Here is a 25,097-nt window from a genome sequence, read left to right on the forward strand (position 1 = left end):
CAGTGTCACATGCAAGTAGGAGGAGTAAGAAGGGTTCCTGGCAAATCCGGGTTATGGATTGCATTTAAAAAGGCCCCGTGGGAGTGCAATGGGCCCCTGTCTTGCTGCTTAGCAATAATGGTATGGGTTTAGGTTCTGCTGTGTGTACTGGTGGTTGACTGCCCCCCAGCCCAGAGTGTGCATGGAAAATTGTCTGGCAGCCTCCCTGACAGCAAGCAGTGATAGTGCCCATGAAGGGGACCTTGTTGGGCCCGCCCCTTTCACGGTTATCGCTTCTCGGCCTTTTGGCTAAGATCAAGTGTAGTATCTGTTCTTATCAGTTTAATATCTGATACGTCCCCTATCTGGGGACCATATATTAAATGGATTTTTGAGAACGGGGGCCGATTTCGAAGCTTGCTTCCGTCGCCCTATGCATTGACCCGATATGGCAGTATCTTCGGGTACAGTGCACCACCCCCTTACAGGGTTAAAAAGAAAGATTCCTACTTTCATTGCTACCTGCTTGCTGGCTAGCCAGCTAGCCAGCCCTGTGGGCCTTGCTGCTGCTGCAGCCAAAAAACAAAAGGTGGTGCTGCTGCTGCTTCTGCTGCTTCTGCTTCTGCTTGTGTCTGGCCCCTGTTGGAGCATCCAGGCACAGGACTTCTGCTGCTGCTGACTAAATGGCCTCCTTAATTGGATCATTTGAGTAGCCAGCACACCTGTGCAGGTAGGGCATGACATGATAGGCAGCTGCCTTGATAGCGGGTGGGTGCTGAATGTTCCTAATTGACAAAATAAGATTAATGCTTATGAAGAAATATAAAATCTCATCCCTTCCCCAATATCGCGCCACACCCCTACCCCTTAATTCCCTGGTTGAACGTGATGGACATATGTCTTTTTTCGACCGTACTAACTATGTAACTATGTAACATAACATGGGGGGGGGGGGGGGGGGTCTCCTGGCTGTTCACACAGGTGTGTCATTGCTGTACATTGACCATGCATTGCTTCTGTGGTATTGCAAAGGCAAAGACAAATGCTTCCAGCCATCCATTGCACTAATGGATTGGTCATCAGCTGGCTGTCTATGTCCCGCATCAATATAGACCAAAGTACAGAGGGTTAGGCTATGCTATTGTGCACCTACCTGATGCATCAGAAGGTGCGAGGCCCTTGCTAAATTCTGTGCACAGACTTTGAGATCTATGCTTTAGACTGTATCTAAACCTGCTCCAACATGGACTGACATTCTGGCCTACTTTCAGCCGATGCGACTTGTCTGTCGCTGAACAGTCGCTTTTTATGTATTCAGCACCTATGTATAATGTTGTAAAAATGCTCTAGAAGCTAAAGTCGCAGAAATGTCACACATATTTGGCCTGCAACTTTCTGTGCGACAAATTCAGACAGGAAAAATCAGTATAAATCCTTAGAAAATTATCCCCCAGTGTCTCCATCTGCTGGCGGTATTGAATAAGCATTGCTGCACTGATGGGGTATGCATTAGACGAAAAAAAAGAAGAAAAAGAAGAATAATACGCCCAGAAAAGAGGCGAAAAGGAGAAAAACGTAAAAAAACGTGAAAAAAAAGTAAGAGGAAGAGAAGGGAAAAAAAGGTGGAAATGGGTTTAAAAGTGATTTCGGCGGAGAAATATATATATATATATATATATATATATATATATATATATATATATGCGCACACACACACATAGATATAAACGTATTCTCCGTTGAGATATTGCAGCCGCTGCTGTGTCCAGGCCCAGGAGCCTTAGCACTGTGCTGTGATGTCACTCAATACCACTGACATCACTAGGTGTAAACAACATCTCTCCTTTGCTGTGTATGTGACTATGGAGCTGTTTGGTGATGTCGTCTATTACGGCCTTCATAGAAGCAACAGGAGATTGTTGCATCCATCTTGAACCCTCAGAACTACAGTGCTATGATGTCACTCACTTCCACAGGCCTTGCAGAGTGTAAACAACAACAACCCAGCTTTGTTGTGTATGTAACCAAAGGGATTTGTGATGTCACCTAGAACCTTCACAGCAGCGACAGCTTTATGAGGAGCATCAGCACTGCTCTGCCTGAGCAGAACCATCACCGCCATAGGTTGTCAAATAACCCGGATTTAACCCACACAGGTAAGTCCAATGGGGTGCAGGCATGTCCTCTATGCTTACAGCTTCCCGTGGGTGTTGGTTTGATACCGTTTGGGGACAGCCAAGGAGGCATCTGCAGGCAACAAAGGTAGGTGTGTGCTTGTGTGTGTGTTTCCTATGCAGATCCTAAGCCCAGTGTCACATGCAAGTAGGAGGAGTAAGAAGGGTTCCTGGCAAATCCGGGTTATGGATTGCATTTAAAAAGGCCCCGTGGGAGTGCAATGGGCCCCTGTCTTGCTGCTTAGCAATAATGGTATGGGTTTAGGTTCTGCTGTGTGTACTGGTGGTTGACTGCCCCCCAGCCCAGAGTGTGCATGGAAAATTGTCTGGCAGCCTCCCTGACAGCAAGCAGTGATAGTGCCCATGAAGGGGACCTTGTTGGGCCCGCCCCTTTCACGGTTATCGCTTCTCGGCCTTTTGGCTAAGATCAAGTGTAGTATCTGTTCTTATCAGTTTAATATCTGATACGTCCCCTATCTGGGGACCATATATTAAATGGATTTTTGAGAACGGGGGCCGATTTCGAAGCTTGCTTCCGTCGCCCTATGCATTGACCCGATATGGCAGTATCTTCGGGTACAGTGCACCACCCCCTTACAGGGTTAAAAAGAAAGATTCCTACTTTCATTGCTACCTGCTTGCTGGCTAGCCAGCTAGCCAGCCCTGTGGGCCTTGCTGCTGCTGCAGCCAAAAAACAAAAGGTGGTGCTGCTGCTGCTTCTGCTGCTTCTGCTTCTGCTTGTGTCTGGCCCCTGTTGGAGCGTCCAGGCACAGGACTTCTGCTGCTGCTGACTAAATGGCCTCCTTAATTGGATCATTTGAGTAGCCAGCACACCTGTGCAGGTAGGGCATGACATGATAGGCAGCTGCCTTGATAGCGGGTGGGTGCTGAATGTTCCTAATTGACAAAATAAGATTAATGCTTATGAAGAAATATAAAATCTCATCCCTTCCCCAATATCGCGCCACACCCCTACCCCTTAATTCCCTGGTTGAACGTGATGGACATATTGATGGACATATGTCTTTTTTCGACCGTACTAACTATGTAACTATGTAACATAACATGGGGGGGGGGGGTCTCCTGGCTGTTCACACAGGTGTGTCATTGCTGTACATTGACCATGCATTGCTTCTGTGGTATTGCAAAGGCAAAGACAAATGCTTCCAGCCATCCATTGCACTAATGGATTGGTCATCAGCTGGCTGTCTATGTCCCGCATCAATATAGACCAAAGTACAGAGGGTTAGGCTATGCTATTGTGCACCTACCTGATGCATCAGAAGGTGCGAGGCCCTTGCTAAATTCTGTGCACAGACTTTGAGATCTATGCTTTAGACTGTATCTAAACCTGCTCCAACATGGACTGACATTCTGGCCTACTTTCAGCCGATGCGACTTGTCTGTCGCTGAACAGTCGCTTTTTATGTATTCAGCACCTATGTATAATGTTGTAAAAATGCTCTAGAAGCTAAAGTCGCAGAAATGTCACACATATTTGGCCTGCAACTTTCTGTGCGACAAATTCAGACAGGAAAAATCAGTATAAATCCTTAGAAAATTATCCCCCAGTGTCTCCATCTGCTGGCGGTATTGAATAAGCATTGCTGCACTGATGGGGTATGCATTAGACGAAAAAAAAGAAGAAAAAGAAGAATAATACGCCCAGAAAAGAGGCGAAAAGGAGAAAAACGTAAAAAAACGTGAAAAAAAAGTAAGAGGAAGAGAAGGGAAAAAAAGGTGGAAATGGGTTTAAAAGTGATTTCGGCGGAGAAATATATATATATATATATATATATATATATATATATATATATATATATATATATGCGCACACACACACATAGATATAAACGTATTCTCCGTTGAGATATTGCAGCCGCTGCTGTGTCCAGGCCCAGGAGCCTTAGCACTGTGCTGTGATGTCACTCAATACCACTGACATCACTAGGTGTAAACAACATCTCTCCTTTGCTGTGTATGTGACTATGGAGCTGTTTGGTGATGTCGTCTATTACGGCCTTCATAGAAGCAACAGGAGATTGTTGCATCCATCTTGAACCCTCAGAACTACAGTGCTATGATGTCACTCACTTCCACAGGCCTTGCAGAGTGTAAACAACAACAACCCAGCTTTGTTGTGTATGTAACCAAAGGGATTTGTGATGTCACCTAGAACCTTCACAGCAGCGACAGCTTTATGAGGAGCATCAGCACTGCTCTGCCTGAGCAGAACCATCACCGCCATAGGTTGTCAAATAGCCCGGATTTAACCCACACAGGTAAGTCCAATGGGGTGCAGGCATGTCCTCTATGCTTACAGCTTCCCGTGGGTGTTGGTTTGATACCGTTTGGGGACAGCCAAGGAGGCATCTGCAGGCAACAAAGGTAGGTGTGTGCTTGTGTGTGTGTTTCCTATGCAGATCCTAAGCCCAGTGTCACATGCAAGTAGGAGGAGTAAGAAGGGTTCCTGGCAAATCCGGGTTATGGATTGCATTTAAAAAGGCCCCGTGGGAGTGCAATGGGCCCCTGTCTTGCTGCTTAGCAATAATGGTATGGGTTTAGGTTCTGCTGTGTGTACTGGTGGTTGACTGCCCCCCAGCCCAGAGTGTGCATGGAAAATTGTCTGGCAGCCTCCCTGACAGCAAGCAGTGATAGTGCCCATGAAGGGGACCTTGTTGGGCCCGCCCCTTTCACGGTTATCGCTTCTCGGCCTTTTGGCTAAGATCAAGTGTAGTATCTGTTCTTATCAGTTTAATATCTGATATGTCCCCTATCTGGGGACCATATATTAAATGGATTTTTGAGAACGGGGGCCGATTTCGAAGCTTGCTTCCGTCGCCGTATGCATTGACCCGATATGGCAGTATCTTCGGGTACAGTGCACCACCCCCTTACAGGGTTAAAAAGAAAGATTCCTACTTTCATTGCTACCTGCTTGCTGGCTAGCCAGCTAGCCAGCCCTGTGGGCCTTGCTGCTGCTGCAGCCAAAAAACAAAAGGTGGTGCTGCTGCTGCTTCTGCTGCTTCTGCTTCTGCTTGTGTCTGGCCCCTGTTGGAGCGTCCAGGCACAGGACTTCTGGACTTCAGGACTAAATGGCCTCCTTAATTGGATCATTTGAGTAGCCAGCACACCTGTGCAGGTAGGGCATGACATGATAGGCAGCTGCCTTGATAGCGGGTGGGTGCTGAATGTTCCTAATTGACAAAATAAGATTAATGCTTATGAAGAAATATAAAATCTCATCCCTTCCCCAATATCGCGCCACACCCCTACCCCTTAATTCCCTGGTTGAACGTGATGGACATATGTCTTTTTTCGACCGTACTAACTATGTAACTATGTAACATAACATGGGGGGGGGGGGGTCTCCTGGCTGTTCACACAGGTGTGTCATTGCTGTACATTGACCATGCATTGCTTCTGTGGTATTGCAAAGGCAAAGACAAATGCTTCCAGCCATCCATTGCACTAATGGATTGGTCATCAGCTGGCTGTCTATGTCCCGCATCAATATAGACCAAAGTACAGAGGGTTAGGCTATGCTATTGTGCACCTACCTGATGCATCAGAAGGTGCGAGGCCCTTGCTAAATTCTGTGCACAGACTTTGAGATCTATGCTTTAGACTGTATCTAAACCTGCTCCAACATGGACTGACATTCTGGCCTACTTTCAGCCGATGCGACTTGTCTGTCGCTGAACAGTCGCTTTTTATGTATTCAGCACCTATGTATAATGTTGTAAAAATGCTCTAGAAGCTAAAGTCGCAGAAATGTCACACATATTTGGCCTGCAACTTTCTGTGCGACAAATTCAGACAGGAAAAATCAGTATAAATCCTTAGAAAATTATCCCCCAGTGTCTCCATCTGCTGGCGGTATTGAATAAGCATTGCTGCACTGATGGGGTATGCATTAGACGAAAAAAAAGAAGAAAAAGAAGAATAATACGCCCAGAAAAGAGGCGAAAAGGAGAAAAACTTAAAAAAACGTGAAAAAAAAGTAAGAGGAAGAGAAGGGAAAAAAAGGTGGAAATGGGTTTAAAAGTGATTTCGGCGGAGAAATATATATATATATATATATATATATATATATATATATATATATGCGCACGCACACACATAGATATAAACGTATTCTCCGTTGAGATATTGCAGCCGCTGCTGTGTCCAGGCCCAGGAGCCTTAGCACTGTGCTGTGATGTCACTCAATACCACTGACATCACTAGGTGTAAACAACATCTCTCCTTTGCTGTGTATGTGACTATGGAGCTGTTTGGTGATGTCGTCTATTACGGCCTTCATAGAAGCAACAGGAGATTGTTGCATCCATCTTGAACCCTCAGAACTACAGTGCTATGATGTCACTCACTTCCACAGGCCTTGCAGAGTGTAAACAACAACAACCCAGCTTTGTTGTGTATGTAACCAAAGGGATTTGTGATGTCACCTAGAACCTTCACAGCAGCGACAGCTTTATGAGGAGCATCAGCACTGCTCTGCCTGAGCAGAACCATCACCGCCATAGGTTGTCAAATAACCCGGATTTAACCCACACAGGTAAGTCCAATGGGGTGCAGGCATGTCCTCTATGCTTACAGCTTCCCGTGGGTGTTGGTTTGATACCGTTTGGGGACAGCCAAGGAGGCATCTGCAGGCAACAAAGGTAGGTGTGTGCTTGTGTGTGTGTTTCCTATGCAGATCCTAAGCCCAGTGTCACATGCAAGTAGGAGGAGTAAGAAGGGTTCCTGGCAAATCCGGGTTATGGATTGCATTTAAAAAGGCCCCGTGGGAGTGCAATGGGCCCCTGTCTTGCTGCTTAGCAATAATGGTATGGGTTTAGGTTCTGCTGTGTGTACTGGTGGTTGACTGCCCCCCAGCCCAGAGTGTGCATGGAAAATTGTCTGGCAGCCTCCCTGACAGCAAGCAGTGATAGTGCCCATGAAGGGGACCTTGTTGGGCCCGCCCCTTTCACAGTTATCGCTTCTCGGCCTTTTGGCTAAGATCAAGTGTAGTATCTGTTCTTATCAGTTTAATATCTGATACGTCCCCTATCTGGGGACCATATATTAAATGGATTTTTGAGAACGGGGGCCGATTTCGAAGCTTGCTTCCGTCGCCCTATGCATTGACCCGATATGGCAGTATCTTTGGGTACAGTGCACCACCCCCTTACAGGGTTAAAAAGAAAGATTCCTACTTTCATTGCTACCTGCTTGCTGGCTAGCCAGCTAGCCAGCCCTGTGGGCCTTGCTGCTGCTGCAGCCAAAAAACAAAAGGTGGTGCTGCTGCTGCTTCTGCTGCTTCTGCTTCTGCTTGTGTCTGGCCCCTGTTGGAGCGTCCAGGCACAGGACTTCTGCTGCTGCTGCTGACTAAATGGCCTCCTTAATTGGATCATTTGAGTAGCCAGCACACCTGTGCAGGTAGGGCATGACATGATAGGCAGCTGCCTTGATAGCGGGTGGGTGCTGAATGTTCCTAATTGACAAAATAAGATTAATGCTTATGAAGAAATATAAAATCTCATCCCTTCCCCAATATCGCGCCACACCCCTACCCCTTAATTCCCTGGTTGAACGTGATGGACATATGTCTTTTTTCGACCGTACTAACTATGTAACTATGTAACATAACATGGGGGGGGGGGGGGGGTCTCCTGGCTGTTCACACAGGTGTGTCATTGCTGTACATTGACCATGCATTGCTTCTGTGGTATTGCAAAGGCAAAGACAAATGCTTCCAGCCATCCATTGCACTAATGGATTGGTCATCAGCTGGCTGTCTATGTCCCGCATCAATATAGACCAAAGTACAGAGGGTTAGGCTATGCTATTGTGCACCTACCTGATGCATCAGAAGGTGCGAGGCCCTTGCTAAATTCTGTGCACAGACTTTGAGATCTATGCTTTAGACTGTATCTAAACCTGCTCCAACATGGACTGACATTCTGGCCTACTTTCAGCCGATGCGACTTGTCTGTCGCTGAACAGTCGCTTTTTATGTATTCAGCACCTATGTATAATGTTGTAAAAATGCTCTAGAAGCTAAAGTCGCAGAAATGTCACACATATTTGGCCTGAAACTTTCTGTGCGACAAATTCAGACAGGAAAAATCAGTATAAATCCTTAGAAAATTATCCCCCAGTGTCTCCATCTGCTGGCGGTATTGAATAAGCATTGCTGCACTGATGGGGTATGCATTAGACGAAAAAAAAGAAGAAAAAGAAGAATAATACGCCCAGAAAAGAGGCGAAAAGGAGAAAAACGTAAAAAAACGTGAAAAAAAAGTAAGAGGAAGAGAAGGGAAAAAAAGGTGGAAATGGGTTTAAAAGTGATTTCGGCGGAGAAATATATATATATATATATATATATATATATATATATATATATATATGCGCACACACACACATAGATATAAACGTATTCTCCGTTGAGATATTGCAGCCGCTGCTGTGTCCAGGCCCAGGAGCCTTAGCACTGTGCTGTGATGTCACTCAATACCACTGACATCACTAGGTGTAAACAACATCTCTCCTTTGCTGTGTATGTGACTATGGAGCTGTTTGGTGATGTCGTCTATTACGGCCTTCATAGAAGCAACAGGAGATTGTTGCATCCATCTTGAACCCTCAGAACTACAGTGCTATGATGTCACTCACTTCCACAGGCCTTGCAGAGTGTAAACAACAACAACCCAGCTTTGTTGTGTATGTAACCAAAGGGATTTGTGATGTCACCTAGAACCTTCACAGCAGCGACAGCTTTATGAGGAGCATCAGCACTGCTCTGCCTGAGCAGAACCATCACCGCCATAGGTTGTCAAATAACCCGGATTTAACCCACACAGGTAAGTCCAATGGGGTGCAGGCATGTCCTCTATGCTTACAGCTTCCCGTGGGTGTTGGTTTGATACCGTTTGGGGACAGCCAAGGAGGCATCTGCAGGCAACAAAGGTAGGTGTGTGCTTGTGTGTGTGTTTCCTATGCAGATCCTAAGCCCAGTGTCACATGCAAGTAGGAGGAGTAAGAAGGGTTCCTGGCAAATCCGGGTTATGGATTGCATTTAAAAAGGCCCCGTGGGAGTGCAATGGGCCCCTGTCTTGCTGCTTAGCAATAATGGTATGGGTTTAGGTTCTGCTGTGTGTACTGGTGGTTGACTGCCCCCCAGCCCAGAGTGTGCATGGAAAATTGTCTGGCAGCCTCCCTGACAGCAAGCAGTGATAGTGCCCATGAAGGGGACCTTGTTGGGCCCGCCCCTTTCACGGTTATCGCTTCTCGGCCTTTTGGCTAAGATCAAGTGTAGTATCTGTTCTTATCAGTTTAATATCTGATACGTCCCCTATCTGGGGACCATATATTAAATGGATTTTTGAGAACGGGGGCCGATTTCGAAGCTTGCTTCCGTCGCCCTATGCATTGACCCGATATGGCAGTATCTTCGGGTACAGTGCACCACCCCCTTACAGGGTTAAAAAGAAAGATTCCTACTTTCATTGCTACCTGCTTGCTGGCTAGCCAGCTAGCCAGCCCTGTGGGCCTTGCTGCTGCTGCAGCCAAAAAACAAAAGGTGGTGCTGCTGCTGCTTCTGCTGCTTCTGCTTGTGTCTGGCCCCTGTTGGAGCGTCCAGGCACAGGACTTCTGCTGCTGCTGACTAAATGGCCTCCTTAATTGGATCATTTGAGTAGCCAGCACACCTGTGCAGGTAGGGCATGACATGATAGGCAGCTGCCTTGATAGCGGGTGGGTGCTGAATGTTCCTAATTGACAAAATAAGATTAATGCTTATGAAGAAATATAAAATCTCATCCCTTCCCCAATATCGCGCCACACCCCTACCCCTTAATTCCCTGGTTGAACGTGATGGACATATGTCTTTTTTCGACCGTACTAACTATGTAACTATGTAACATAACATGGGGGGGGGGGGGGGGGGTCTCCTGGCTGTTCACACAGGTGTGTCATTGCTGTACATTGACCATGCATTGCTTCTGTGGTATTGCAAAGGCAAAGACAAATGCTTCCAGCCATCCATTGCACTAATGGATTGGTCATCAGCTGGCTGTCTATGTCCCGCATCAATATAGACCAAAGTACAGAGGGTTAGGCTATGCTATTGTGCACCTACCTGATGCATCAGAAGGTGCGAGGCCCTTGCTAAATTCTGTGCACAGACTTTGAGATCTATGCTTTAGACTGTATCTAAACCTGCTCCAACATGGACTGACATTCTGGCCTACTTTCAGCCGATGCGACTTGTCTGTCGCTGAACAGTCGCTTTTTATGTATTCAGCACCTATGTATAATGTTGTAAAAATGCTCTAGAAGCTAAAGTCGCAGAAATGTCACACATATTTGGCCTGCAACTTTCTGTGCGACAAATTCAGACAGGAAAAATCAGTATAAATCCTTAGAAAATTATCCCCCAGTGTCTCCATCTGCTGGCGGTATTGAATAAGCATTGCTGCACTGATGGGGTATGCATTAGACGAAAAAAAAGAAGAAAAAGAAGAATAATACGCCCAGAAAAGAGGCGAAAAGGAGAAAAACGTAAAAAAACGTGAAAAAAAAGTAAGAGGAAGAGAAGGGAAAAAAAGGTGGAAATGGGTTTAAAAGTGATTTCGGCGGAGAAATATATATATATATATATATATATATATATATATATATATATATATATATATGCGCACACACACACATAGATATAAACGTATTCTCCGTTGAGATATTGCAGCCGCTGCTGTGTCCAGGCCCAGGAGCCTTAGCACTGTGCTGTGATGTCACTCAATACCACTGACATCACTAGGTGTAAACAACATCTCTCCTTTGCTGTGTATGTGACTATGGAGCTGTTTGGTGATGTCGTCTATTACGGCCTTCATAGAAGCAACAGGAGATTGTTGCATCCATCTTGAACCCTCAGAACTACAGTGCTATGATGTCACTCACTTCCACAGGCCTTGCAGAGTGTAAACAACAACAACCCAGCTTTGTTGTGTATGTAACCAAAGGGATTTGTGATGTCACCTAGAACCTTCACAGCAGCGACAGCTTTATGAGGAGCATCAGCACTGCTCTGCCTGAGCAGAACCATCACCGCCATAGGTTGTCAAATAACCCGGATTTAACCCACACAGGTAAGTCCAATGGGGTGCAGGCATGTCCTCTATGCTTACAGCTTCCCGTGGGTGTTGGTTTGATACCGTTTGGGGACAGCCAAGGAGGCATCTGCAGGCAACAAAGGTAGGTGTGTGCTTGTGTGTGTGTTTCCTATGCAGACCCTAAGCCCAGTGTCACATGCAAGTAGGAGGAGTAAGAAGGGTTCCTGGCAAATCCGGGTTATGGATTGCATTTAAAAAGGCCCCGTGGGAGTGCAATGGGCCCCTGTCTTGCTGCTTAGCAATAATGGTATGGGTTTAGGTTCTGCTGTGTGTACTGGTGGTTGACTGCCCCCCAGCCCAGAGTGTGCATGGAAAATTGTCTGGCAGCCTCCCTGACAGCAAGCAGTGATAGTGCCCATGAAGGGGACCTTGTTGGGCCCGCCCCTTTCACGGTTATCGCTTCTCGGCCTTTTGGCTAAGATCAAGTGTAGTATCTGTTCTTATCAGTTTAATATCTGATACGTCCCCTATCTGGGGACCATATATTAAATGGATTTTTGAGAACGGGGGCCGATTTCGAAGCTTGCTTCCGTCGCCCTATGCATTGACCCGATATGGCAGTATCTTCGGGTACAGTGCACCACCCCCTTACAGGGTTAAAAAGAAAGATTCCTACTTTCATTGCTACCTGCTTGCTGGCTAGCCAGCTAGCCAGCCCTGTGGGCCTTGCTGCTGCTGCAGCCAAAAAACAAAAGGTGGTGCTGCTGCTGCTTCTGCTGCTTCTGCTTCTGCTTCTGCTTGTGTCTGGCCCCTGTTGGAGCGTCCAGGCACAGGACTTCTGCTGCTGCTGACTAAATGGCCTCCTTAATTGGATCATTTGAGTAGCCAGCACACCTGTGCAGGTAGGGCATGACATGATAGGCAGCTGCCTTGATAGCGGGTGGGTGCTGAATGTTCCTAATTGACAAAATAAGATTAATGCTTATGAAGAAATATAAAATCTCATCCCTTCCCCAATATCGCGCCACACCCCTACCCCTTAATTCCCTGGTTGAACGTGATGGACATATGTCTTTTTTCGACCGTACTAACTATGTAACTATGTAACATAACATGGGGGGGGGGGGGGGGGGTCTCCTGGCTGTTCACACAGGTGTGTCATTGCTGTACATTGACCATGCATTGCTTCTGTGGTATTGCAAAGGCAAAGACAAATGCTTCCAGCCATCCATTGCACTAATGGATTGGTCATCAGCTGGCTGTCTATGTCCCGCATCAATATAGACCAAAGTACAGAGGGTTAGGCTATGCTATTGTGCACCTACCTGATGCATCAGAAGGTGCGAGGCCCTTGCTAAATTCTGTGCACAGACTTTGAGATCTATGCTTTAGACTGTATCTAAACCTGCTCCAACATGGACTGACATTCTGGCCTACTTTCAGCCGATGCGACTTGTCTGTCGCTGAACAGTCGCTTTTTATGTATTCAGCACCTATGTATAATGTTGTAAAAATGCTCTAGAAGCTAAAGTCGCAGAAATGTCACACATATTTGGCCTGCAACTTTCTGTGCGACAAATTCAGACAGGAAAAATCAGTATAAATCCTTAGAAAATTATCCCCCAGTGTCTCCATCTGCTGGCGGTATTGAATAAGCATTGCTGCACTGATGGGGTATGCATTAGACGAAAAAAAAGAAGAAAAAGAAGAATAATACGCCCAGAAAAGAGGCGAAAAGGAGAAAAACGTAAAAAAACGTGAAAAAAAAGTAAGAGGAAGAGAAGGGAAAAAAAGGTGGAAATGGGTTTAAAAGTGATTTCGGCGGAGAAATATATATATATATATATATATATATATATATATATATATATATATGCGCACACACACACATAGATATAAACGTATTCTCCGTTGAGATATTGCAGCCGCTGCTGTGTCCAGGCCCAGGAGCCTTAGCACTGTGCTGTGATGTCACTCAATACCACTGACATCACTAGGTGTAAACAACATCTCTCCTTTGCTGTGTATGTGACTATGGAGCTGTTTGGTGATGTCGTCTATTACGGCCTTCATAGAAGCAACAGGAGATTGTTGCATCCATCTTGAACCCTCAGAACTACAGTGCTATGATGTCACTCACTTCCACAGGCCTTGCAGAGTGTAAACAACAACAACCCAGCTTTGTTGTGTATGTAACCAAAGGGATTTGTGATGTCACCTAGAACCTTCACAGCAGCGACAGCTTTATGAGGAGCATCAGCACTGCTCTGCCTGAGCAGAACCATCACCGCCATAGGTTGTCAAATAACCCGGATTTAACCCACACAGGTAAGTCCAATGGGGTGCAGGCATGTCCTCTATGCTTACAGCTTCCCGTGGGTGTTGGTTTGATACCGTTTGGGGACAGCCAAGGAGGCATCTGCAGGCAACAAAGGTAGGTGTGTGCTTGTGTGTGTGTTTCCTATGCAGATCCTAAGCCCAGTGTCACATGCAAGTAGGAGGAGTAAGAAGGGTTCCTGGCAAATCCGGGTTATGGATTGCATTTAAAAAGGCCCCGTGGGAGTGCAATGGGCCCCTGTCTTGCTGCTTAGCAATAATGGTATGGGTTTAGGTTCTGCTGTGTGTACTGGTGGTTGACTGCCCCCCAGCCCAGAGTGTGCATGGAAAATTGTCTGGCGCCTCCCTGACAGCAAGCAGTGATAGTGCCCATGAAGGGGACCTTGTTGGGCCCGCCCCTTTCACGGTTATCGCTTCTCGGCCTTTTGGCTAAGATCAAGTGTAGTATCTGTTCTTATCAGTTTAATATCTGATACGTCCCCTATCTGGGGACCATATATTAAATGGATTTTTGAGAACGGGGGCCGATTTCGAAGCTTGCTTCCGTCGCCCTATGCATTGACCCGATATGGCAGTATCTTCGGGTACAGTGCACCACCCCCTTACAGGGTTAAAAAGAAAGATTCCTACTTTCATTGCTACCTGCTTGCTGGCTAGCCAGCTAGCCAGCCCTGTGGGCCTTGCTGCTGCTGCAGCCAAAAAACAAAAGGTGGTGCTGCTGCTGCTTCTGCTGCTTCTGCTTCTGCTTGTGTCTGGCCCCTGTTGGAGCGTCCAGGCACAGGACTTCTGCTGCTGCTGACTAAATGGCCTCCTTAATTGGATCATTTGAGTAGCCAGCACACCTGTGCAGGTAGGGCATGACATGATAGGCAGCTGCCTTGATAGCGGGTGGGTGCTGAATGTTCCTAATTGACAAAATAAGATTAATGCTTATGAAGAAATATAAAATCTCATCCCTTCCCCAATATCGCGCCACACCCCTACCCCTTAATTCCCTGGTTGAACGTGATGGACATATGTCTTTTTTCGACCGTACTAACTATGTAACTATGTAACATAACATGGGGGGGGGGGGGGGGGTCTCCTGGCTGTTCACACAGGTGTGTCATTGCTGTACATTGACCATGCATTGCTTCTGTGGTATTGCAAAGGCAAAGACAAATGCTTCCAGCCATCCATTGCACTAATGGATTGGTCATCAGCTGGCTGTCTATGTCCCGCATCAATATAGACCAAAGTACAGAGGGTTAGGCTATGCTATTGTGCACCTACCTGATGCATCAGAAGGTGCGAGGCCCTTGCTAAATTCTGTGCACAGACTTTGAGATCTATGCTTTAGACTGTATCTAAACCTGCTCCAACATGGACTGACATTCTGGCCTACTTTCAGCCGATGCGACTTGTCTGTCGCTGAACAGTCGCTTTTTATGTATTCAGCACCTATGTATAATGTTGTAAAAATGCTCTAGAAGCTAAAGTCGCAGAAATGTCACACATATTTGGCCTGCAACTTTCTGTGCGACAAATTCAGACAGGAAAAATCAGTATAAATCCTTAGAAAATTATCCCCCAGTGTCTCCATCTGCTGGCGGTATTGAATAAGCATTGCTGCACTGATGGGGTATGCATTAGACGAAAAAAAAGAAGAAAAAGAAGAATAATACGCCCAGAAAAGAGGCGAAAAGGAGAAAAACGTAAAAAAACGTGAAAAAAAAGTAAGAGGAAGAGAAGGGAAAAAAAGGTGGAAATGGGTTTAAAAGTGATTTCGGCGGAGAAATATATATATATATATATATATATATATATATATATATATATATATGCGCACACACACACATAGATATAAACGTATTCTCCGTTGAGATATTGCAGCCGCTGCTGTGTCCAGGCCCAGGAGCCTTAGCACTGTGCTGTGATGTCACTCAATACCACTGACATCACTAGGTGTAAACAACATCTCTCCTTTGCTGTGTATGTGACTATGGAGCTGTTTGGTGATGTCGTCTATTACGGCCTTCATAGAAGCAACAGGAGATTGTTGCATCCATCTTGAACCCTCAGAACTACAGTGCTATGATGTCACTCACTTCCACAGGCCTTGCAGAGTGTAAACAACAACAACCCAGCTTTGTTGTGTATGTAACCAAAGGGATTTGTGATGTCACCTAGAACCTTCACAGCAGCGACAGCTTTATGAGGAGCATCAGCACTGCTCTGCCTGAGCAGAACCATCACCGCCATAGGTTGTCAAATAACCCGGATTTAACCCACACAGGTAAGTCCAATGGGGTGCAGGCATGTCCTCTATGCTTACAGCTTCCCGTGGGTGTTGGTTTGATACCGTTTGGGGACAGCCAAGGAGGCATCTGCAGGCAACAAAGGTAGGTGTGTGCTTGTGTGTGTGTTTCCTATGCAGATCCTAAGCCCAGTGTCACATGCAAGTAGGAGGAGTAAGAAGGGTTCCTGGCAAATCCGGGTTATGGATTGCATTTAAAAAGGCCCCGTGGGAGTGCAATGGGCCCCTGTCTTGCTGCTTAGCAATAATGGTATGGGTTTAGGTTCTGCTGTGTGTACTGGTGGTTGACTGCCCCCCAGCCCAGAGTGTGCATGGAAAATTGTCTGGCAGCCTCCCTGACAGCAAGCAGTGATAGTGCCCATGAAGGGGACCTTGTTGGGCCCGCCCCTTTCACGGTTATCGCTTCTCGGCCTTTTGGCTAAGATCAAGTGTAGTATCTGTTCTTATCAGTTTAATATCTGATACGTCCCCTATCTGGGGACCATATATTAAATGGATTTTTGAGAACGGGGGCCGCTTTCGAAGCTTGCTTCCGTCGCCCTATGCATTGACCCGATATGGCAGTATCTTCGGGTACAGTGCACCACCCCCTTACAGGGTTAAAAAGAAAGATTCCTACTTTCATTGCTACCTGCTTGCTGGCTAGCCAGCTAGCCAGCCCTGTGGGCCTTGCTGCTGCTGCAGCCAAAAAACAAAAGGTGGTGCTGCTGCTGCTTCTGCTGCTTCTGCTTCTGCTTGTGTCTGGCCCCTGTTGGAGCGTCCAGGCACAGGACTTCTGCTGCTGCTGACTAAATGGCCTCCTTAATTGGATCATTTGAGTAGCCAGCACACCTGTGCAGGTAGGGCATGACATGATAGGCAGCTGCCTTGATAGCGGGTGGGTGCTGAATGTTCCTAATTGACAAAATAAGATTAATGCTTATGAAGAAATATAAAATCTCATCCCTTCCCCAATATCGCGCCACACCCCTACCCCTTAATTCCCTGGTTGAACGTGATGGACATATGTCTTTTTTCGACCGTACTAACTATGTAACTATGTAACATAACATGGGGGGGGGGGGGGGGGGGGGGGGTCTCCTGGCTGTTCACACAGGTGTGTCATTGCTGTACATTGACCATGCATTGCTTCTGTGGTATTGCAAAGGCAAAGACAAATGCTTCCAGCCATCCATTGCACTAATGGATTGGTCATCAGCTGGCTGTCTATGTCCCGCATCAATATAGACCAAAGTACAGAGGGTTAGGCTATGCTATTGTGCACCTACCTGATGCATCAGAAGGTGCGAGGCCCTTGCTAAATTCTGTGCACAGACTTTGAGATCTATGCTTTAGACTGTATCTAAACCTGCTCCAACATGGACTGACATTCTGGCCTACTTTCAGCCGATGCGACTTGTCTGTCGCTGAACAGTCGCTTTTTATGTATTCAGCACCTATGTATAATGTTGTAAAAATGCTCTAGAAGCTAAAGTCGCAGAAATGTCACACATATTTGGCCTGCAACTTTCTGTGCGACAAATTCAGACAGGAAAAATCAGTATAAATCCTTAGAAAATTATCCCCCAGTGTCTCCATCTGCTGGCGGTATTGAATAAGCATTGCTGCACTGATGGGGTATGCATTAGACGAAAAAAAAGAAGAAAAAGAAGAATAATACGCCCAGAAAAGAGGCGAAAAGGAGAAAAACGTAAAAAAACGTGAAAAAAAAGTAAGAGGAAGAGAAGGGAAAAAAAGGTGGAAATGGGTTTAAAAGTGATTTCGGCGGAGAAATATATATATATATATATATATATATATATATATATATATGCGCACACACACACATAGATATAAACGTATTCTCCGTTGAGATATTGCAGCCGCTGCTGTGTCCAGGCCCAGGAGCCTTAGCACTGTGCTGTGATGTCACTCAATACCACTGACATCACTAGGTGTAAACAACATCTCTCCTTTGCTGTGTATGTGACTATGGAGCTGTTTGGTGATGTCGTCTATTACGGCCTTCATAGAAGCAACAGGAGATTGTTGCATCCATCTTGAACCCTCAGAACTACAGTGCTATGATGTCACTCACTTCCACAGGCCTTGCAGAGTGTAAACAACAACAACCCAGCTTTGTTGTGTATGTAACCAAAGGGATTTGTGATGTCACCTAGAACCTTCACAGCAGCGACAGCTTTATGAGGAGCATCAGCACTGCTCTGCCTGAGCAGAACCATCACCGCCATAGGTTGTCAAATAACCCGGATTTAACCCACACAGGTAAGTCCAATGGGGTGCAGGCATGTCCTCTATGCTTACAGCTTCCCGTGGGTGTTGGTTTGATACCGTTTGGGGACAGCCAAGGAGGCATCTGCAGGCAACAAAGGTAGGTGTGTGCTTGTGTGTGTGTTTCCTATGCAGATCCTAAGCCCAGTGTCACATGCAAGTAGGAGGAGTAAGAAGGGTTCCTGGCAAATCCGGGTTATGGATTGCATTTAAAAAGGCCCCGTGGGAGTGCAATGGGCCCCTGTCTTGCTGCTTAGCAATAATGGTATGGGTTTAGGTTCTGCTGTGTGTACTGGTGGTTGACTGCCCCCCAGCCCAGAGTGTGCATGGAAAATTGTCTGGCAGCCTCCCTGACAGCAAGCAGTGATAGTGCCCATGAAGGGGACCTTGTTGGGCCCGCCCCTTTCACGGTTATCGCTTCTCGGCCTTTTGGCTAAGATCAAGTGTAGTATCTGTTCTTATCAGTTTAATATCTGATACGTCCCCTATCTGGGGACCATATATTAAATGGATTTTTGAGAACGGGGGCCGATTTCGAAGCTTGCTTCCGTCGCCCTATGCATTGACCCGATATGGCAGTATCTTCGGGTACAGTGCACCACCCCCTTACAGGGTTAAAAAGAAAGATTCCTACTTTCATTGCTACCTGCTTGCTGGCTAGCCAGCTAGCCAGCCCTGTGGGCCTTGCTGCTGCTGCAGCCAAAAAACAAAAGGTGGTGCTGCTGCTGCTTCTGCTGCTTCTGCTTCTGCTTGTGTCTGGCCCCTGTTGGAGCGTCCAGGCACAGGACTTCTGCTGCTGCTGACTAAATGGCCTCCTTAATTGGATCATTTGAGTAGCCAGCACACCTGTGCAGGTAGGGCATGACATGATAGGCAGCTGCCTTGATAGCGGGTGGGTGCTGAATGTTCCTAATTGACAAAATAAGATTAATGCTTATGAAGAAATATAAAATCTCATCCCTTCCCCAATATCGCGCCACACCCCTACCCCTTAATTCCCTGGTTGAACGTGATGGACATATGTCTTTTTTCGACCGTACTAACTATGTAACTATGTAACATAACATGGGGGGGGGGGGGGGGGGGGGGGTCTCCTGGCTGTTCACACAGGTGTGTCATTGCTGTACATTGACCATGCATTGCTTCTGTGGTATTGCAAAGGCAAAGACAAATGCTTCCAGCCATCCATTGCACTAATGGATTGGTCATCAGCTGGCTGTCTATGTCCCGCATCAATATAGACCAAAGTACAGAGGGTTAGGCTATGCTATTGTGCACCTACCTGATGCATCAGAAGGTGCGAGGCCCTTGCTAAATTCTGTGCACAGACTTTGAGATCTATGCTTTAGACTGTATCTAAACCTGCTCCAACATGGACTGACATTCTGGCCTACTTTCAGCCGATGCGACTTGTCTGTCGCTGAACAGTCGCTTTTTATGTATTCAGCACCTATGTATAATGTTGTAAAAATGCTCTAGAAGCTAAAGTCGCAGAAATGTCACACATATTTGGCCTGCAACTTTCTGTGCGACAAATTCAGACAGGAAAAATCAGTATAAATCCTTAGAAAATTATCCCCCAGTGTCTCCATCTGCTGGCGGTATTGAATAAGCATTGCTGCACTGATGGGGTATGCATTAGACGAAAAAAAAGAAGAAAAAGAAGAATAATACGCCCAGAAAAGAGGCAAAAAGGAGAAAAACGTAAAAAAACGTGAAAAAAAAGTAAGAGGAAGAGAAGGGAAAAAAAGGTGGAAATGGGTTTAAAAGTGATTTCGGCGGAGAAATATATATATATATATATATATATATATATATATATATATATATATATATATATGCGCACACACACACATAGATATAAACGTATTCTCCGTTGAGATATTGCAGCCGCTGCTGTGTCCAGGCCCAGGAGCCTTAGCACTGTGCTGTGATGTCACTCAATACCACTGACATCACTAGGTGTAAACAACATCTCTCCTTTGCTGTGTATGTGACTATGGAGCTGTTTGGTGATGTCGTCTATTACGGCCTTCATAGAAGCAACAGGAGATTGTTGCATCCATCTTGAACCCTCAGAACTACAGTGCTATGATGTCACTCACTTCCACAGGCCTTGCAGAGTGTAAACAACAACAACCCAGCTTTGTTGTGTATGTAACCAAAGGGATTTGTGATGTCACCTAGAACCTTCACAGCAGCGACAGCTTTATGAGGAGCATCAGCACTGCTCTGCCTGAGCAGAACCATCACCGCCATAGGTTGTCAAATAACCCGGATTTAACCCACACAGGTAAGTCCAATGGGGTGCAGGCATGTCCTCTATGCTTACAGCTTCCCGTGGGTGTTGGTTTGATACCGTTTGGGGACAGCCAAGGAGGCATCTGCAGGCAACAAAGGTAGGTGTGTGCTTGTGTGTGTGTTTCCTATGCAGATCCTAAGCCCAGTGTCACATGCAAGTAGGAGGAGTAAGAAGGGTTCCTGGCAAATCCGGGTTATGGATTGCATTTAAAAAGGCCCCGTGGGAGTGCAATGGGCCCCTGTCTTGCTGCTTAGCAATAATGGTATGGGTTTAGGTTCTGCTGTGTGTACTGGTGGTTGACTGCCCCCCAGCCCAGAGTGTGCATGGAAAATTGTCTGGCAGCCTCCCTGACAGCAAGCAGTGATAGTGCCCATGAAGGGGACCTTGTTGGGCCCGCCCCTTTCACGGTTATCGCTTCTCGGCCTTTTGGCTAAGATCTTGTATCTTGTCAAGGGGCTCTGAGTTCGTCGAACCTTCGGCCTTGAGGCATCGACGGTTTTTTAGCCGTCTTAAGCCTCATGCTGCTATAGGAGGAGGACTTACAAAGAACGGGAAGGCGATCCCCCATGGCGACCCTTAGGTTTGCTGCGCATACTGAAACTCGGATTAAGAACACCTTCCGTATTGAAGTGGATGAGGAGAAAAAGGAGAAGATGACTTTGGAATTTTTTGTCAAGAGAATTATGCTGGATTTATTGCACATTCAGAGAGAAGATGTGTTTTGCCTAAAAGACCCAGGTAAAGGACTTTTCATTCTTACCTTGACTTCCGCATCTGCATGTGACCATATGTTTGAGAAAGTTCGGGAGCTTGCCAATGAGGAGGATATGAAAGGACTTGTTTTCATTGCTCTATATTCTAATGGCGATGTTCCACTGGTGGTTACTATGCACGATCCATACGTTGATATAAGAGACATTGTCTTATTTTTAAACCAATATTGTGCGGAAGTCAAATACTCTCATAAAATAATGAATGCAATGGACTTTTGGACTGGAAAGCATAAGTTTGCTGTTAAGTTCAGAGAGGATGTGAGAGGAATTGGAGGTCTGTGTCGCCCACCTGCAAATTTTTTAATTGGGCGTAAACGTGGCTATTTATTCTACCCTGGGATGCCGTATTATTGCAGGAAATGCCATGAATATGGTCATACACAAGAATCTTGCAAAGAGGAAGTGGTTATTTGCAAAAGATGTGGCCAAAAAGGCCACACCACTTTTGACTGTCAAAATGAGATTCTGTGTAATGTGTGTAAGCAGAAAGGACACGCTTTTAAGGATTGTCCTCAACGCTCCTGGGCCAATATTGTGGCTACGTCGGCTGGTCCCTCGATGAGGAAGAGCTCCATGGATGCTGTGCCTGTGCCTAAGACCCACACCCTGAAAGTGATGCCTGAGTCTTCTGCTACCGGAATTCCTGTGATACCTGCTGTGGCTCATGTCTCCAAAAGCATTGTGTCCCCGGGGAAGGTCGTGGGACCTGAGACAGAAGTGAGGGGTTCTCCTCTCATGGAAGTTGAGGGTCCTGGACCGCCCAGAAGGGATACAGAGGAGATGGATGTAGAAGAACGGCGAAAGAGGAAAAGCAGAGACCGGAAAGAGGAAAAGGGCCTTAACATCAAAAGGAGTGGTCGAGTTAGTGCGGACGAGGGGAACGTGGAGATTGTCTGCCAAAAGGTTATAACAGCATCCGACCCTGTTAATATTGAGGAATTTGTGTCACCACCTACAGATTGGGGTTCTTTGTCTGAGGATAATGAATGACCCAGGAGCTACCAAGTGTTAATATCTCCTCCTTCAATGTGAGGAGTTTGAAGAGCCCAGAGAGGAGGGCTGCTTTATTTTCTTTCTTGTCTTCTTTGCCTACAGACATTTTATTTTTACAGGAATGTGCCATTGATTATGATATCAATTATTCATCTTTGAGATCTGAATGGACTCTTGGCCCGTCTGTGTGGTCAGGGGATAATGAGAGGAAAGTGACTGGTGTTGGCATACTGTTCAAGAGCAGTGAGTATAAAGTTACCTCCTTCACAGACATTGTACCCGGTAGAGCCCTGCTCGTTCATATTATTTATAATGACATGAATATGAGACTTTTAAATGTATATGCCTCTCCAGATAAGGATGAAAGATCTGATTTATTAGAGAAAATTCAGTTTTATTTACCGGGTTCATCCCCGCTTATCATCGCTGGTGATTTTAATTGTATAATGGCAGGAGAGGAGCGGGCTGGAGGATCTGAACAAAGGAAAGATAAGACTGAAAAACAACTAAAGGATTTTATAGTTGATTTTAATTTAAAAGATTTGTGGAGAACCTCTTTCCCTAATGACCCTGGGTATACCTGGGGGAATAGCCTTTATATGTCAAGGATTGATTATATTTTTGCTTCTGGATTTGCATTTTATGGGAATATGCAATTGACTTCTACCTTTTTTTCAGATCATAAGATTTTATCTGCTACATGTAAGTTTGATGGGGTTTGCAGAGCCAAAGGAGTCTGGCGTCTGAATGTCTCTTTGCTTGAAGATGAAGAAATTAAATGTAATTTTATCTATCTTTTTAAAAAATTGCAGAACTCAAGGACTAATTTTAATTCTCTTTTAGCATGGTGGGAATTCTGCAAGGTAAAATTTAAAGAGTATTTTATTAAGATGGGTGTTAAAAAAACAAAAGAGAAATTGAAATGGTATAGAGATCTTAACACAAAACTACAAACCTATTATCAACTCAAAGAGCTGGGTGTATATGTAGACGATCTGATTTTAAGTGTTAAAAGTGATATTCAGAAGGCTATAACTAACAAAGGGAAAGAAATAATTTTTAACTCCAAAGTTGAATGTAAAGAGAAGGATGAAAAGTGTACAAGATTCTTTTTTAAAAAGGTAATGGAAACAAAAAAGTTAATGATTAACATTGAGGATGAAACTACTAATGTAGGAATGTTATCCAAAGCTAAATCCTTTTATCAAGATCTGTTTAATGAGAAACCCATTGATATATCTGCTGCTAATTTTCTCCTAAGCACTTTAGATTGTGGTTTAAGTAAGGAGGACCAAGATGCACTTTGCACAGAAGTAAGATGCCAAGAATTAGAAATTGCTGCTAAAAGTTTATCCACAGGTAAAACACCAGGTTCTGATGGACTTCCTGTAGAGTTTTATAAAACCTTTTGGGAGATTTTTAAAGATGATTTGCTTAATATTTTTAAGGAGGCTTTTAATTCTGATGTTCTACCTTTATCTTGGAGGAGTGGTATAGTGTCTCTGATCCCCAAAAAGGGGGATAGGAACAGCTTAGAAAATTGGAGACCAATTACGCTTCTTAATGTTGATTATAAGATTATGTCAAAAATTTTTGTTAACAGAATGAAGCCGTTTTTGTACAAGGTCATCCATGTGGATCAGGTATGTGGTGTCCCAGGAAGGAGTGTAGCTGAACCTTTAAATGCTATTAGGGACGTCATATGGTATCAGCAAGAGCGGAATCAAAATCTAGCCATTCTATCTCTAGATTTTCATAAAGCGTTCGATAGAGTATCACATTGTTTTTTATGGATGGTTTTACAACGCATGGGTTTTCCTAACATATTTATTCAGCAAATTGCTCTCTTATATAAAGGTTCTTTTAGCAGGATTTTAATAAATGGTTTCCTTACAGATTTTATTAATTTATCATCAGGGGTAAAGCAAGGCTGCCCTCTGTCTCCTATACTGTTTATATGTGCAATAGAACCTCTGTTAAACTTAATAAGGAATGATAAAATAATAAAAGGAGTGCCAGTTCCTGGAGGTAATAATGCCACCCTTAAAGTGTGTGGCTATATGGATGATATTAATGTTTTTTGTGAAAGTGCCTTCTCTTTACAAAGAGTTGTTGATGTTACTGATTTCTTTTGTAAAGCTTCTGCTTTTAAACTTAATTTATCTAAATGTGACTGTTTTTATATAGGTAAATGGGAAAACGTGCAAATACCAAACCTAAAATTACAGTCAGAAAAAATAAAAATCCTTGGAGTCATCTTTGATAAAAATAACAATGGTGAGGAAAGTTGGCTAATGGTAAAAGAAAAGGTAAAGAAAAAGGTAGACTTTTGGTCCCTTAGGAAATTATCCTTAGAAGGTAAAATTTTGGTGATTAAGGCTATGCTAATACCCATTATGCTCTATTTAAATATGATTTATCCTCCTAATGAACTTATGTCTAGGCAACTTCAGAGGATTCTCTTTGAGTTTCTATGGAGTTCTAAAGCAGAAAAATTAAAAAGAGATACTATGTATAAGTCACAAAAAAATGGAGGAAAACAGGTTCCCTGTATTAGAAAATTTTTATACTTAAGGTTTTTTAGTTGGTGTTTTAGGGGACTTTTTATGAAAAGTGTATGGTCCTGTTTTTTAAAGTACTCTGCGGGACATATTTTTAGAAAAAGAGAATGGGTGTTTTTATCATTATCTTCTCCTGTACTTTTAACTCCGCCTAAACATTATGCCATCTTAGAAAAAATTATACGTATGTATAACCTTAAAGACTTTGACTTGTTAACCTTGAGGGATGCTCGCAAGATAGAAGTACAGTTAAATTTGCAAGAAGAAATATGTATGGTCTCTAATTTTTCTTATAATAGGTGTGTACAAATAT

At 44.8% G+C, this 25,097-nt stretch overlaps 9 non-coding genes across 9 annotated transcripts; all 9 read left to right on the forward strand.

The window, feature by feature from the left end:
- The first annotated feature begins 268 nt into the window (after positions 1-268).
- On the forward strand, positions 269-459 carry LOC130347339 (U2 spliceosomal RNA). The gene has a single exon (XR_008885289.1). It is a non-coding gene; the product is annotated as a U2 spliceosomal RNA (small nuclear RNA).
- A 2,095-nt stretch (positions 460-2,554) lies between these two features.
- On the forward strand, positions 2,555-2,745 carry LOC130347340 (U2 spliceosomal RNA). Its single transcript, XR_008885290.1, has one exon. It is a non-coding gene; the product is annotated as a U2 spliceosomal RNA (small nuclear RNA).
- A 2,109-nt stretch (positions 2,746-4,854) lies between these two features.
- LOC130347370 (U2 spliceosomal RNA) lies at positions 4,855-5,045 on the forward strand. Its single transcript, XR_008885318.1, has one exon. It is a non-coding gene; the product is annotated as a U2 spliceosomal RNA (small nuclear RNA).
- Positions 5,046-7,133: 2,088 nt separating this feature from the next.
- LOC130347368 (U2 spliceosomal RNA) lies at positions 7,134-7,324 on the forward strand. The gene has a single exon (XR_008885316.1). It is a non-coding gene; the product is annotated as a U2 spliceosomal RNA (small nuclear RNA).
- Positions 7,325-9,420: 2,096 nt separating this feature from the next.
- LOC130347341 (U2 spliceosomal RNA) lies at positions 9,421-9,611 on the forward strand. The gene has a single exon (XR_008885291.1). It is a non-coding gene; the product is annotated as a U2 spliceosomal RNA (small nuclear RNA).
- Positions 9,612-11,706: 2,095 nt separating this feature from the next.
- Positions 11,707-11,897, forward strand: LOC130347343 (U2 spliceosomal RNA). Its single transcript, XR_008885293.1, has one exon. It is a non-coding gene; the product is annotated as a U2 spliceosomal RNA (small nuclear RNA).
- Positions 11,898-13,997: 2,100 nt separating this feature from the next.
- On the forward strand, positions 13,998-14,188 carry LOC130347344 (U2 spliceosomal RNA). The gene has a single exon (XR_008885294.1). It is a non-coding gene; the product is annotated as a U2 spliceosomal RNA (small nuclear RNA).
- A 2,094-nt stretch (positions 14,189-16,282) lies between these two features.
- LOC130347303 (U2 spliceosomal RNA) lies at positions 16,283-16,473 on the forward strand. Its single transcript, XR_008885264.1, has one exon. It is a non-coding gene; the product is annotated as a U2 spliceosomal RNA (small nuclear RNA).
- A 2,095-nt stretch (positions 16,474-18,568) lies between these two features.
- LOC130347345 (U2 spliceosomal RNA) lies at positions 18,569-18,759 on the forward strand. Its single transcript, XR_008885295.1, has one exon. It is a non-coding gene; the product is annotated as a U2 spliceosomal RNA (small nuclear RNA).
- The last annotated feature ends 6,338 nt before the right edge of the window (positions 18,760-25,097 follow it).

Source organism: Hyla sarda, unplaced genomic scaffold (assembly GCF_029499605.1).
Source record: "Hyla sarda isolate aHylSar1 unplaced genomic scaffold, aHylSar1.hap1 scaffold_834, whole genome shotgun sequence".
NCBI lineage: Eukaryota > Metazoa > Chordata > Amphibia > Anura > Hylidae > Hyla > Hyla sarda.